Below are 17,073 nucleotides of genomic sequence, written 5' to 3'. Positions count from 1 at the left end.
TATTGACTCTATTGAATTTAATCTTTACATGGTATCACTATATTTTTATACAGAGGGTGGGAGTTAATCCCAGCCTATAAATGGCTCTGCTTTGACGGTAGAAATCATTAATTTTCCTATTTTTAATAAGAAGCTGTGACATACCTACAGGTACGAATATTGTTGATTTTATATTTCTATTGTTATACTATGTATGTTGTTTTAGGTGTTGGTTAATGTGTAATTTGTTATACATCTGGTATTCCTTTGTAATAGTTTATGCTTATACCCTATGTGGGTTGGATATGTTATGGTAATACCTACCATAGTTGTATCTATTTTTCAATAATTGTGAATAGACACCGCCGAGTTTTTTCTTGCCAGTTCTTTCTCTCGGTAGATATGCTTTTTCGAACTGGCGGTAGATTTTTCTTAAAGGAAATAATAAATTATATAACGATAAAGCAATAATTAATGGTAAAGATAAACTTTGATTTGGAGGGACTTTTCCCTGAATAAAACAGTTTATTTCCTTATACAATCTTTTATTTTGTTTTCTACCTTCAACCACGCCCTAGCTTATTGATAACGAACTAAGGTTTAGACTCTCAGTAGGTTGATTCCTGACTCTATTGTCTCTATACTTCTGAGGCTAATCTAGCAAGCGCGTAGATCTTTTTAACTACGCAACGGATTTTAATGCGATTTTCACCAACAGATAGAGTGATTCAAGAGGAAGGTTTATAGGTATAGTTTAATTCTCAAAAAATTAGAGATCCCTAGAGAAATTGAAATAATCTGAATAAGGTCGGAAAAAAAATCCTCTAATTCGAGAGTTTCCGAGGCAAATGACACCTCAATGAAACCACATTAGTATCTACATTGCACCCATGCGAAGCTGGGGCGGGTCGCTTCTTATTTTATAAAAGCTTAAAGTTTGTTTCTCTGCGTATTGTCCCCAACCAGGAAGGGACGACCAGCGGCTATGAAGTTTGGATCATATGGTGGTTTTGGGGAATAACAGGTAGGTAACAAAGGTGCAAAAAATCTTACGTCAAAGTAGAGTCTTTTTTTTAGTTTTCTTCGGAATAGTACTAGAATCAATCACGTCATGCATTCCGACACTAAAGTGTCGTGGTACACCCTGCCAGACTCTCTGAAAGTGTAAAATTTTCAAAAGGATTCAATTCAAAAGAACTAAGAACTAACCAAGAAATAAAGATTTTTATATTCTATTCCTTGTAAATTTCTGCACGGCCAATGATTGAGAAACACATCTTGAAGTTAATAAATTAACCTGAAGTTTTTATTAAACTTTGAAGTAAAACGTTAAGTAGATATGTAAGTATAGACGGAAATGCCTGTGACGCTAATAATAATAATTATAAAGACTTTAATAATAATAAACAAACATAAACGCCACAAGCATCCACGACTTTATAATCAAATACAATATTATGTTAATAACTTGTATAATGACAATGATAGTCTTACATGAATAGAAAATGGTAATTGTTTGTTGGTATTCTAGGAATAATTTAAACATAATAAAATACTGTATAATTTTACATATCGCACCCATAAGTCAAAACTATTCCAACTCAAAAACCTAGCTTTTTGATATATTATGTTCATTTTCTGTTAGACTAGTAATAGAACTGTAGTAACTATGCTTTAAACATTCTAAACACAATGATAATCCATACTTATATTATAAATGCGAAAGTGTGTCTGTCTGTCTGTCTATCTGTCTGTCTGTCTGCTAGCCTTTCACGGCCCAACCGTTCAACCGATTTTGATGAAATTTTGTACAAAGATATCTTGCATCCCAGGCATGCATACTTTTTATCCCGGAAAATCAAAGAGTCACAGGATTTTCAAAAACCTAAATCCACGCGAACGAAGTCGCGGGCATCATCTAGTTCTTTTTAATTTAATAGCTTATTTAGTCTTTTTTTTGACAGGCATGCCCTTGACCACAATCACACTAAATAGTAGGCGATGATGCAGCCTTAGGTGGAGCGCGCCTTCCTAGAAGACTTTTGAAGATTTAAATATTATCGAAAATAGTCTTTCTTAGTTTTTGAAAAAAGATTGTTTTTGAGTTGAAATAGTTTTGAAATAGGTGCGATATTATTATTATCGAAATACGAGGTCATACTCCTGGTAACATATCATTCATTATTTTGATAAAACTTTTTGCCCTGTTCATTTACGTCGTAAAATCTACTAGTTACCTACTTACTAACGGTTGGTACACATTAAAAACGAGGAAGTAAAACGTTTCCTACTTTGCTAGATGTGGTATAACATAATATTACCTATTTGTGGAATGTCAATAAATAATATTATGTAAGGATGTGAACTTCGGACCTCTGCTCTGGCGTATAATATCTAGTTCGAATGAACTATAGCTGTTTATATGCTTATTATTATTGCAAATATCAGACTAGTCTAATATTAAGTAATTACTACTGCTATTAATTTTGAAACTAGCTTATCCCTGCGATTTAGTCCGCGTGGACTACACAAATTTACCCCTATTTTACCACCTAAGAGGGGTTAAATTTTCAAAAATCCTTTCTTAGTCGATATCTACGTCATAATAACTATCTGTATGCCTTTCAGCCCGATCCGTGCAGTAGCTTGAGCTGAGTGTTGATAGATCAGTCAGTCAGTCAGTCAGCTTTTCCTTTTGTATATTCTATAGATAAAACCTACTACCTACGGATAGTAGGTACCTAAAACCTATGTGTGTTTAAATGAGTTAAATTGTGTCTATTAGACACATACAAATAAGTCAGCATCTACCAATTTAATTTAAATGTAATAAAGAGATCCCTGAAATATCAATATCAGACGGATCCTAATGAATTAGAAAAGTAAATACCTACCTAATAGTTTGCGACAGGTCGACATGGCAGTCGGGGTGGAGACGCCCCGCACATCTGCACAGCCCCCTTGCTAACCTAGTGCAGAACTGCAGAATAGCGCGGGTGTTGTGCGGGTGTGCAGAGCGTTCCCCCGCCTTTTACCCCGATTGCCATCTCGACCTGTCGCGTGCTGTAGGTACCAATAGCTATTCGCGGTTCGATGATCGCGTTGGCCTGTTAGAAAACGTGTTGACAGCGGCGAGCGGACAGAATTTTAATTTTCTATAAATTACTAGGTAGGTAGTTGGTATAGAAAACATCTCGACGGCGAGACGGGCATTTAAATCGATTATGTTCATATTCATCTTGCCAAAATGAGATTGATATATTATTATTAGGTAGGTAATAAATAGGTGGAAGGATCTGGAAACCCACCGCATTATTATCTCAAGAGAACTCCTGCCAATATGTGATTAATGGAAAGGATTCACGACCCTCAGCAATGAGGAGTACGACTATAAAGAAGAAACGAATAATAAATAGTAAGGATATCAAGCAACAGCTATAATACTCATATTATTTTCTATAAATGAAATTAATTTAGCAAATAAAACGATTCGCCGTCGCCGTTATGTTTGTATGTTGTATGCCTTCAGGCGACTTGAATCACCGGCTTAGTACTTTAGTTCCAGTTTCATGACAGACAACCAAAGTAACCTACCGTTAAACTTTTACCACCCATAAAAAGCAAAGTAAATTGCACAAGACAAAAATTATACCACTATGATGAAGGTTAAACGTAAAGTTTCGGGTCAAAGTTAACGAATCCTGACAATCCTTGTGCAAGCCATTTTTCTTTTATTGATGGTCAAAATTCGGTAACCGTAACGAGTGAAGTTTCTCCAAGAGCTGTGTCTAGCGGTGGATGTCTATCCGTTATCTATAAGAATAAGATGATGATGATGATCAATTTGACTATCATAATATTATGCACTTGTAAAATATCTTGTTTTATTTTTAAACGGCTGGCTCTCTTGTAAATTTAGCTTTTTTGAGTTGTGTCAATATTCATTCAAAGGAGTGAAATGTAACCCTACGCGACTGGGTTGGCTGAGATCTCGTCGATCTGCGACGGTTTGTATCGATAAAACGAATAACATTTCTTTTAATTAGGTCATTTCGGCAGTAAAGTTGTGCTGATACGCGACTTCATTGCTTCAATTGATTTTTATGTGATCAATGTTATTAAACACGCATGTAATTGGGACTTTGATTGGATAATTAAAGTCTTATTTCGCTTTTAGGTACCACGCAAAACTTTTGAAATACTCATAAAAAATTGATGACTTTGAAATATTATTTTCTTAGCAAATAGCCGCTACTTTGCCGCTATAAAAATGGATGGAAAAATGCAAATAAGTTTGACTTCGAATTTTTAATCGAACTATTTCAGTGCAGAATAGACCTAGAATTAATTCTAAGAAGTAAGCTAAGGTAGAGAGCAGTGTAGAGCTGTGAGTGTGAATTGGTTTACAGGTTGCCTTGCGTCCCCCACAGGTAAAGTTTACCAAAATATTAATCCATTGTAGTCGTAATCATAGGACAAATTGTAATAAGATTTCTGAGATCCATACACCGGCTGAAAATACAGCTGATAATCTTCAAACGGTTGAACAGATTTTCATCAAACATGTCTTAAGAACCATCTTAACTAAACAGACTTTGGAATTAAAGAAACCACATTAAAATTACTTAGTTCTGCTTTCGGGAGATATTACGATACCGCAGACAGACACACAAATACACATATATACGTTAAACTTATAACAACCCTTTTAATATTATGTCAAGCATCCAAACCCACTTGCCACCTCTCTTCTAGCTGCCCCAAGAGTAAAAAGACTAAAACGAGCTGACGTGCTCGATATCTGATGGACGTTGGTGCAATGGCCTTAATGGCTCCCTCGTTTTTCAATACCAAATTTAACAGAAATAATCTGCTTAGGTATAGTACCCCGCAGTAGCGTGCAGGTCATAGAGGCATAAATGCACTGCTTACCCCAGTTGTAAGCTCAATGCATATTTTTCATTATGACCTGCTAGTAAACAGGTTCCTAACTAACTAATGCCTACCCTGGCTTCAAACCCTGTGCACGCCACTGGTACCCCGACTGATTGCAAATAAATGATAGAAAAAAAAACCCGTTTATGCGTCGGGGTATTTTATGTAGGAAACGCTGTATTGAAGAAGTTATAAATGAAACCTCACCTTAAAACCCTTCGGTGTGAGATAATTTCAATAATAGTAGAAAGATATCTACTATTTTCTAGCCGACTTTAAAAAAGCAGGTTTTGTTTTATAGGTTAACACAACACAGCACTTGCACTTATAAAATTCAACAACAATTTTCCGTTGTTATCTTTATTGGGCAATGTTGTTTCAACATCAACACTCGCACGGTTTTCTCGGTCAAAACTCAAGACTCAAGATTCAAAATGTGGATTACAGGATTAGCGGAGACGAGCACGCGTGATGCAGACGAGCGGACAATAAATTCATATCGTATAAACAAGCGCACCAAGTCATATTCGAAGCACTATTATGTTCTGTGGTCATATTTACTAGTATTAACCACTTGAGATACGGGCCAAGTCATGGTTGATAGCGTCTTGGCTCGACTATACTGATCCATACTAATATTATAAATGCGAAAGCTATGTCTGTCTGTCTGGCTATCTGGTAGCTTTTTACGGCCCATCCGTTGAACCGATTGTGATGAAATGTAGTACAGACAGAGATAGCTGAATCGCAGGGACAGACGTAAACTACTTTTGTCTCGGAAAATTAAAGAGTTCTCACGAGATTTCAAAAATTTAAACCGTAAATATAAAAGTGGTATGAATTTGCGGGCTTCATTTATTTGGTAGGATTTACTGAGATAGCTTCCATCCCGTAGGCTACTTTTTATCCTGGAAAATTGAAGAGTACCCTTGGGATATTTAAAAACTTAAATCAAGTTTAGAATATTTTGTTGAACAAATAAAAAATGAAATCTTTAAAATGAATTATAAAGTTCATTATATAATTTTATAAACTGAAATTAACATTTTTCGATTTTTATTTCTAATATGTACTATCCTGTTTATACATTTTTAATATTTTTAGATTTTTTCTCGCTCGGTGTAAAATACCGGATTAAGACAAGGATAGGTAAAATTTTACGTAGATTCACATAGACCATGTGCATGTACTAATTAATAGATCCACATAGATCATGGATAGAAAGGTAGATAGGTAGATAGATTCACATAGACCATGGGTTGGGTAGATTTCTATGAAAGCTGGTAATATTTTTTTACAGCCTAGCTGGTTTGCTTGAAGCTGAAATGAAATGATGGTAATCTTCCATCACTTGCACCAACATCAATCTATCACATGCATCATTCACGGAGTACCGAGTAACCCGGACCTACTTATCAATGTGTTTGCTCTGTCGACCATTGGCAAGGCCGCAGTAGTATTTTGTGACAACTACCGGTAACGCTCCACAGAGTAGAACCACTGTGGGACAAAAAGTCGCTAAGTGTTGTTATTATAGACCTGAGACCTCTAGTCAAGCGTGACTCTTTCCGAGTTAACGGTTCTAGTTTCAAAATAACTCAAAACCTTACATAATATAAACGAATAAAAACCTTATTTATTACAATATTGAAATAAGTATTTTTACAGAAAAAAATTGCTTTACTTAATATAATTTTTTTGGAATAATAAATTATGTTTAATCTTGGCATAGGTATTATTCAAAAAAATATTAGTAAGTCATTAAAAAAGTTTGAACTATACATGTAAGGTGCCATCTAGTGACGAGTAGCAGTACTAATATTCACCGTCATGAGTTGTTTAATACGCTCAACTCATAGATAGCGCTATAAAAGTGCATAAATTCAGAATAATACAGTCACACTAAATTGATAGTATGTAATTATTTAATCAAATATTTACAATAGCGTTTGTGGTGACGAATGACGAGACAATCATTAAATAAATAAGTATTTAATTACTAACTTTAAAGGAAAATCATTAAGTAACCTATTGCTTAACCTAAATAATAGGTCCGCCTATGATAACTCTTGACTTTGAAGGTTAAATGTCTATTTTTAGAACAAAATTTAATAACAAACGATACCTATTAGGTACGTATAAAATCTGAGAGATGCAGTAGGTACATGGTGGTGATAAATCGACCTGCTCTATCTTTAAGCTCTAGGTAAATGCTAGCTCTAGGAAAGGTAAAAAGGTAGGTACCTACCAGCTTACCTAAATGTTAGTTAAATATTTTCATAATCCTTTCTTAGTGAGTAGGGAGTAGGTACGTTATAAGATAATCTCATCATCAACCGATTCCTCAGCTACATAGGCCTCAAGTAGGCCGTAGGGTCTTCCACCTGCCGCAGACTTGCGCCGCCTGAATACAGCGGCTCCCTGCGACTCGTCTGATGTCGTCGGTCCACCTAGTGCGGGGTCTTCCAACGCGCCTTCCGGTGCGAGGTCGCCATTCCAGCCCCTTGGGACCCCAACGTCTATCGGTTTTCCGAATTATATGCCATGCCCATTGTCACTTCAGCTTCGCAACTCGTTGAGAAGAGAGAATCTACTTGTGCTTAAAAAAAATTTAGAAGCAGCGCCATCTTTTCAAAGGTGTGTGAAGTCTGTCAAACCGCACTTGGCCAGGGTGGCGGCCTATGGTCTAAACTCTAAACCATTCTCATTCTGAGAGGAGACCTGTGCTTAGTGGGCGATAGGTTGATCATGATGATGATGAAGTACCTAATAAACTACCTATTTTAGTGGTCTAATTATGATTGCTACCAAACCTAGTTGAAGATTGCAGCTATCTAACTTAAAATAAGGCGGTCAAACAATTTCTTTGTAGGTATAATTTAATACGCGCTGATAGGATTGTATAATTTAATACCTATACTGATAGGAGTTTAAAAATAAATACACGTGGCTCGATAGTGGCCTAATGTTTCCGCAGTATATTTTTAGTTCAGATAACGAACCGTACGCTCGTAATCACTGGTTATTGCCAATAAATACCACGTTATATTATTTTATGCCACAAACCGCAATAAAGTAAATATAAATAAAAGGCCTTAGGGTTTCTTACCTCCAAAGTCCAAAGGAAAAAGGAACCCCAGATAACTTCGTCGTTTTTTTTTAAATAAAAATGACGGGCCACCTGATGTTAATTGATTACCGCCGCCCATGAACATTGCAGTACCAGAGGAACCACCAATGCGTTGCCGGCCTTTCAGGAATTTGTTGTTGTCTGTCTGTCAAGCCCCTATTTCTCAGAAACGCACAGAGGTATCAAGTTGAAAATAATCCGAAATACCTACCTACTCAAGTCTCCCTTCTTTCTTTCTTCAACCAAACTTCTAAGTCAACGCAATCAAAAGATACGGCCGATTATCATATTATTTTGACACGCGCAAGGGAATCAAAACCTATAGGGTACCTACTTCCCATTCACCTAGAATCATGAAAGGCAATTGAAGCAATATACAGCACAAGTAAAGGTAAAAATCCGAAATCCAAAATACTTTTAGTTATAATATTTACATTAAAATTGCGATTACAAACTTATATTTGCAGTTATGTGGAGGTAATAAATAATTACACGTGTCTTTCCAAGGTACGGAACCCTCGGTGTGCGAGTCCGACTCGCACTTGTAAACATGTTTGATTGCTCTTCTGTAGATAAGCAATGGAACGTGGTTAGAATCTGGCCCAGAAGAGGTAGGTAAGTAGGTAGGTTATTAGACGCGCAAAACAATAAGTAATCCAATCTGAACACGAGGCATACGGCTGCGCGTTAAGTTCAAAAACAAATCCCAGCCGGGCTTGTATGAATTATGTGGACCTATTTAATCCTTAGTTGCTAGGAGTCCTAGAAGATGATACTTCATAGAACCTGTGATTGTATTAGAATATAGAAGAAGGTTCTATGAAGTATCATGAGTTGTATAGAAGCAAGCGTTACTTTGCGGAAATCGCTGATATACAATGAACCAAAAGCTTAATTTGCTATAATTAATAAAATTAGCCTATGTCCTTCCCCGGGATGCAAGCTATATTTGTACCAAATTTCGCCAAAATTGGTTGAACGAATGGGCCGTGAAAGTTTAGCAGACAGACAGACAGACACACTTTCGCATTTATAATATTAGTATGGATTGCAGTTACGAGGTGACACATCTAGACTCTAGACTTAGAGCGATGCTATGTCCGAACTCCGAAGTGAGTAGGTAGGTAGGAACATTGTTTTTCAAAGGGGCGTTGAAAAGTCGAACACTCGTGTTTCGGAACAAGATTCGGCCAAACCGGTTACACAGGAGCGGGACGTTGCTCTGATACTGATAAGGTAACACTACCTATTCAATACGAGTGATGACTCGTGTCTTGATATTAACATAGATAGGTAGGTATGTATACTCGTATCTGCCTTCCTTGTGTGAGTCGTGCCAGAGTGAGGGAACTCTAGAGGGAAGGGTCTACGTCATAATAGCCAAATTTCACCCCAATCCACAATCTGTCCTGTAGTTTGAGCTGGCGTTGATAGATCAGTCAATCAGTCAGTTACGCAGCTTTTCCTTTTATATATTTAGATGCATATAGATAGACCGCGTAGGTAGTATTTTTCCAAAAGTGGGTAATTTTGTTTTTCGTTTCCAACGCTTCCTAGCAACCTGCTAGCTATTTTAAGCCGTTTACATTACTGTTAAAAAAGTTTATTGAGTAATATACCTAGGCGTTTTTTTATTATTAAATTATACCTAGATCCCGTTACAACAGTGGCGCATCGATGAATTATGATTCTAACTAAACATTCCCCGTAAACGTTTCCTATTGGTCGCAAAATGGTAATGTGAAAGGGACCACATCGTATGAGTTTGGAACCACGTAGGTATCCATATTATGCAGGTATTAGGTAGGTATTATAAAGCTGGAAGTAGGTCAGAAATCACAAGCACTGAGCAGGTAGTCTGTGTCAGCTCTAGACAATAATTATTAGCAATACTTTAGGTACCTACTTAATCCTACATAACATCGAGTAGAGCGCTTTTCTAATCTTGTGCATTTTGTATTTTCGGTCTTACTTATCAGCGGGAACGCATTTTTACACACCATTTAATATTATTATGAACCTAACATACCTATCTATGGTAAATGTAATACATCATTGGTCTTAGATTAATAGTGTTCGCCTGCTTTCGGTCATTTAAATTCTTCTTTAAATTCATCGACTACCTACCTAATCTACCTAATAGGAATTTAATATTTTCCTTAAATTCCGACTTATATCTTGACATAATATCATTATTATAGTTAGGTATAGCTAAACAATAAAGAGATATTAGAGGTTTGACCTTCGGATTCCAATTTCCTCTGATCGTTAAAATCGTGTCTTTACACTTTAAACCCAATTTTACGGGCGAAAAAATACTTTAAATGTTACTTTATCTCCTAAATTTATGAGCATTTCAAGAAGCTTTCGACATAAAATTGCTAAAAATATTACGCTTTTAGCTTCTTTTGTTGTGTTTCGATTGTCGAAAGGCAAAAACAACATGACATCAAGTAAAATAAAGTTATTCTTCAGAATATTATGTACTTTAAGTAGGACTTATTTTCGTACTTACTAGTAATAATAATTTAATACTTTTACAGTTATCTTATTAAGTGTGTGTTAATAAAATTTCAATAATATGTAGATAATATTATATGAAATTGATTATAATATACCTAATGTAGTTTGCTTTTCCCAAGTTAACCTACTCATACTTATTCATATATTTCAGGGTCCTTGAATATCGTTTATATTTTTAAAAGTTCCCTATCAACATGTAATTGTAACGAAAGGTTTGGACAGTCCCGAAGACAATTGGAATCAAACAAGACAATTGTCCTTAAAAGAAAATCGAGCCGCCCGATTCGGGTTGATTCCAATTCCCGAGGACAATTCCCGGTTTAAAACCTACCTTAGTACGTGTCAATAATACCTATCTATACCTACATAATTTAACGAATGGTTAAGCACTTTATCTTCATTAACATTGTTAATTGAGAAATGTAGGTAATGTTATTGATATGTCAACTTCATTATTCATATGATACTACTTATACTGGCGCCTCTGTTTTAATTAAATAATGTGAAAGATCTACAATTTTGTTATGACTAATAACTTTAATAGTAATTATGTAAAAAAGTAATAAGTAAAAATACCTACTAAAGTCAAGCTACCTAACTTAACGCTTGAGTAAAAACAACATGGACTAATAAATCTTTTTTATTAACTACTTAATAAGATTTATATCTCTCGGACCAACTTCTTACGAACAAAGAAAAGTCAATTACTGTTCTTTATTGCAATCTTCTGTAGGTACGCAACAATTCATACTGGGAATATAATACATTCCACTTTTCCATCATTTACAAGAACTTTCAGAGTTACATTCTGTCACTTTTTTTAAATTTATTGACTAGTGCTTGGCTGCAATCAGAGTTCAGACCTGCTGGCAAGTGATGATGCAACTTAAGATGGTGCACGCTTATTAGAAGACTAGCTGATGCCAGCGGCTTCGCCCGCGTGGATTTAGGTTTTTAAAAATCCCGTCGTAAAGTTTCCCTATCGATTAAAAAAAATACTCAAATCGGTTCAGAAATCTCGATTTCTGTGAGAGATTCAGTTCAGAGATTTCCGTGTACATAGTAGGTAGTAAAACACAACTCCTTATTTGAAAGTCGGTTAAAAAGTAGCCTATGTTACTCCTTGGTTAATCCTCTACTTATCTGTGAAAGTCCCGTCGAAATAGGTTCAGCCATTCAGAAGATTAGCCCGTTCAAACAGTTACAACTTCAATTTTATTTATTAGTATAGAATATAGACGCCTATTTATGTTCACTCTTGAGTTGAAAGTGCCTATACTTATCTATTAAAAGTGAATAACAATTTTATGAATGTAAATATCTCAGCTTACCAACCAATACACAATACATTTGATCAAGGTTTATACAAGGTTTCCAAGAGATTTTCCTATATTTAATCCAAACAAACCTTGATACTAAAATTGTAGTAGGTACGTAGGTCTATCTATAAAATTTCTGTATCTTATAAAACCTGTCCCGACCTGACCTGTGACCTGAGTCCCGCTAAAATCAAATGACCGATTATTCTATTTTCTATTGACGATGGGTTGATGATGATGATGATGATAATGATGATGATGATGATAATGATGACGATAATATATATAGCATTGTGATTGCACTATAAGTCCATAAACGAAGTGACGTTGATGTTGTTATTGTAGTGATCTATTTCGGGACACAATATCTCTTGTGGCCTGAACTTGTAATGTGTAGAATGTAGACGACTGATGTTACACTAATGACATTTTCGCGGCCGCTTTATTGTAGAGTTGGTCGAGGTGTCGAGGTAGTGACAGAGTGAGGGAACTCTCGGTTTGATCCTGAATCGACGAATGTCAAATATTAGGCTATGAAATCAAAGAAAAATAGGCTTTTCATAGGCTAGCTACGTAGTAGCGTCAGATGTAGAAACATTTAACCGCCTGCCAGTGACGTCGAAGCCTGCCTGTCGAACTGTGATAGTGATAAATAAACATCTTTCAATATATGTCTCGTCTAACGAGAAATTAAATTAATTGTAACTTAACTATTTGTACAATATCACTTATTTTCAACTAGAGGATGCCCACGACTTAGTCCGCGTGGATTTAGGTTTTTAAAAATCCCGTGGGAACACTTTAATTTTCCGTGATAAAAAGTAGCCTATGTCCTTTCCCAGGACGTATGCGAATTCTGTACCAAATTTCATCAAAATCGGTTAAACTGCTGGGCCGTGAAAAGCTAGCAGACAGACAGATAGACAGACAGACAGACGGACAGACACACTTTCGCATTTATAATATTAGTATAGATATAGATAACTCTTCTTTACTCTTGATTTCAACATTTTAAATATATTTTTTATTCTAAATCAGATTCACGATAGGTACCTACCTAATAATATTTGATTAACCGTTAAACACTGCCATAAGCAACAATATTCTTAATTTATTCTCTTTATGTTGTTAAAATGATAAAGCAACAAAATAATATCCACTGAATTAATAATCACAAAACACACAGCACTATATTTAACCACACTGATGAAATAAACATGATACGGAGCTATTTTTAACTTGTGCAAGCATTAAACCAATACTTAACGTAACAGCACGAATAATTCATAAGATAGATACCATTCTAATAATAGCTCATTGTTTTAAATCAACTGTGGTGTAAAACAATTTTAAAATTGTTCTTCAAGTATTTTTAACATTACCTTGGCCAAATTCAAAGTAGGTAATACTGATGCAAAAAGTAGGTACCTAATATTGCTGCTGTTAAAAACTAAGTACAATATTGAAGAGATTAGTGTAATGAAAAATATGAATCACTTTCAGAAAAAAGTAATAATTCAATAATTTCATTCACAAAAAACTAACTCACCATAAAATCAGTAAAAAAATGAAACATTTCATTTATTTTTGATAAGCTAAAAATAAGATATATTTCAGTAAAATACTTTTGTACAATTTCTGTATAACTTATACAGAAATTGGGAGAATATTTAAAGAATTTAGGCAACAGTTAAGATGTGAGCTTAACAAAGATAATAAAATGCAAATTGTGATAGTGGAGTTCTGAGGAATTGGAAAAATGCCGAAAAACAAGGCAATCTAATAACTTATAGATGTACCAATAAACTTTATTCATTGGCTTAACCTACATTCGAAACTAAATTCACACTTTTTTTAGACACTTAAAATAAATTGATGCAATAAAACTAGAATTAGATTAAGAATTAGATAATCTACATATCTACATATCCATAATAATACATTAAGAACATCGATTAATAAACACATGCGTAAATTTCATTAGTAGGTAGGTATTTAGTTTTATTACAATATCTAGACTAGCAAGTGTTCCAGATTTCGCTGTTCTAACATATGCCTGCCGGAAGGAAGATTCCAATGGGCGACTTAGAATCAACTAGGTAGTCTGATTGATATCAGGTAATTTGATTAATAGGTAAGTATCTACTAGGACGTTACTGGCAGGCGCTATGTAGCCCTAAGGTAGCCCTATTTTCTTTACTTTCACGTCACCATAGCCTTATATTTGACATTATTCTCGTCGATTCAGGATCAAAGAGTTCACTCACCTTAGTTCGCTCTGCCTAAGTTTATTAGTCCCACCGCTGTCACCATGTAATAAAACGAGACTGGTTGACCGACAACTGACTTTATTTTGAGAATACCCTCATGTTTTATAATATAATTACACTTCAGTCTATTCATAGTCTTTTGATACAAAGTCACAAAGTTAGAGGTAATTGCCAGTAATATAATAACGTGTACCATCATAAACCACTACTATATAATAAGCAGCATTGAAGATAAAGGGACGGACGTGTGAATAATCTCATGTAACTATTTTCATCCTGCCCAGTCTATATTTAGATGACATGGTGTAAATATAACCAACCAGTTTAGTGTTGAACCAGTTATCGTATTGACCATCCCTGAGCGAGCTATATTTAGATTCAGTTAGTCATATGAGTTCATAATATTGCCATTTAGGTGTATAATCCGATGGTACTATTATAGAATTTATAGGCTTGTACATTTATATTTTTAACAGTGTTGTAATAGTTACGATCATAACGAGTTATAACGACGTTAATGTTGAACATAAAAATGTAAGAATCAAACAAGAATTGTTAATGTTGGCAGCTGTGGTATATAAAATTATTATACAAGTGAAAGAAAGAAAGATTTATTTTTGAAAGTTGTGCAACACAGCACCAGTTATATTTATATATTTGGTAATTGGTTATCCCGGCTCCTCTACTATTTGACCAAGAGGCCTCAAGTAGAAGAAGCGCCGGAAACTGTGTCATGTATGACACAACCCGAACGAAAGGTCCCAAGTCAGCATAATGCTTTGGATATACACAAAAACATACAGCTAGTATACAGCCGGAACCCCGATTCGGGTGGCGGGCGCCACGGAATTCTTCATAATTGTTCTCACCTATGCTATTTACTCTGTCTATGTATACAAACAATTAAGGAACTGGCGAATACTCGTAAAACGGTGTAAGTAGTTACACTTTGATCGAAATCATTTTTTTAAATCTGGATGTTTTTAGTTTACTGAATACAAATCTGAACTCATTTCCAAGCAAAACGACCTAAAACTGTGTTAAAAATTTAAAATTGATTCCATTGATTTCAATCAAAACGATATAATTACAGTAGGTAAAATTTCAATAGCTTGTAACTCCTGTAAATTTTTATTTCGTGAAATTACGCCGTTTTGTTCGCCAGCTGTGTATTCTGATCTGCCGTCACCACACGGTACTAATCATCATCATCATATCATCATCATCATCATCAACCTATAGACGTCGGACTTCCACACGCCACGGTCTTGCGCCGCCTGAATCCAGCGGCTCCCTGCGACTCGTCTGATGTCGTCCGTCCACCTAGTTGGGGGAGAGATAATCTTCCAACGCTACGTCTTTCGGTGCGAGGTCGCCATTCCAGCACCTTGGGACCCCGACGCCTATCGGTTCTATGAACTATGTGCCCTGCGCATTGCCACGGCACTAATAAGTAAGGTTTTGTGCAACCTAATTTTGTCCTATCAGTAACCGTAGCCGGTGACAACCATGAATAATGCAGGCATGCAAAAAATGTACGTAATTCTTCAGCCATTACACGTGACTCGGGTGAAATAGCAGTTGTTCGAGCTACCACCGTGTGTGGAATGATAAACAAGTTCACATTTATATTATGTTTCGTGCCTATATGTAACATACCCCTATTGTAACTTAATGTGACCCATAAACGTGTTCTGTCAATATTACATGGTACTTAGGTGTCTTTTTCTATGGAACTTAAGAGTTCTATGAAAATTTTATGTTTTAGATGGAATTGCCTCAAATAGTTACATGCACCTTCCTTCCAAAAGCATCCTAAAGATCGGGTGGATTTTAAAAAGTACGCTTGTATTAATTAATACTTTACAATTAAAAAAGCACGCAATTAATATTGATGACATTTGGTTGACCTATAAAGGTTTTAGGTGTGTAATATTTTTTCCTTAAGTCCTTTTTTTAAGTGTCATCATCATCTTCCTCATTATCAATAAATAGACGTCCACCGCTGGACATAATATAATATTATGCCTCTTGTAGGGACTTCCACACGCCCACACCATAGTCCTGCCGCCCGCCTGAATGCAGCATAATGTAGGTACCTACTAATGTTTTAAGTGTACATAAATTAAGAAGAGCATCATTATAATATGCTGAGATCGTGTTCCAACAATTTCTCAATTTGAATCCATTACAAAGTGTAAAACACACGACCTTCAGTTGTCCTGATTCAACGCTTTATTGCACCACGAGGCAAATGTGAGTTACATTTTAATGCAAAATCACGTTCCCTTTAGAACTGTTTTTCAGTGTCTAAGGATAAAATATAGCAAAAAAAAATTAAACCTTGTATTTAGTACTTAGCACTAATCGCATAAAAACCTTCGTTGTCGCTTACACTACTTCAATCTAAAGAAAAGAATAGTAAGTATTATTTTATTTTTATTGGTAGACTAGGTACACAAAACATATAACATTCCTATAATTAGTATAAGGTTATAGGTTCGGTTCTACCATAATATTATATACACAGTCATGACTATATAAAATCGATAAAATTAAACCATTGAAGAATATAAAAATTAACATTATAAAAATCTATAAATATAAAAAGATACACTGACTGACATTAGTACAGTTTATACCGCTAGAACCTGATATTTTACATGAAAATTTTCTCAGTATTCTTTATAATAAGTTGTAATAAGTACATCTTCTTTGTTTTCATCTGTATTTTCCAACTAACTTTTTTGTTTGCAACTGAACTGTCTTCTTAATTCGTTCTGCTACTTTTTAAATGTTTTTTTATTTATCTCAGATGAATTAAAAGATTATTATTCACTGATCCTCTAATAAAGTAAGTTTTAAGTCGCCAAAGTCACGTAGATTCTAGCAATGATTAATTAATTATTGTTTCAAT

At 35.1% G+C, this 17,073-nt stretch overlaps 1 protein-coding gene across 2 annotated transcripts in view; it reads right to left on the bottom strand.

The window, feature by feature from the left end:
- for (cGMP-dependent protein kinase for) overlaps positions 1–17,073 on the bottom strand; it is a 176,091-nt gene that overhangs the window by 138,819 nt on the left and 20,199 nt on the right. The window contains exon 1 of one of the 2 annotated variants that reach the window (XM_034979015.2): positions 5,122–5,400. The exons of the other annotated variant lie outside the window; for it this stretch is intronic. The gene's annotated coding sequence lies outside the window, so the exon portion shown is untranslated. Of the gene's footprint in view, positions 1–5,121; positions 5,401–17,073 lie in introns of those variants that run through there. 2 annotated transcript variants of the gene reach the window in all.

Source organism: Maniola hyperantus, chromosome 19 (assembly GCF_902806685.2).
Source record: "Maniola hyperantus chromosome 19, iAphHyp1.2, whole genome shotgun sequence".
NCBI lineage: Eukaryota > Metazoa > Arthropoda > Insecta > Lepidoptera > Nymphalidae > Maniola > Maniola hyperantus.
This window is presented reverse-complemented; position numbering and strand designations above follow the sequence as displayed.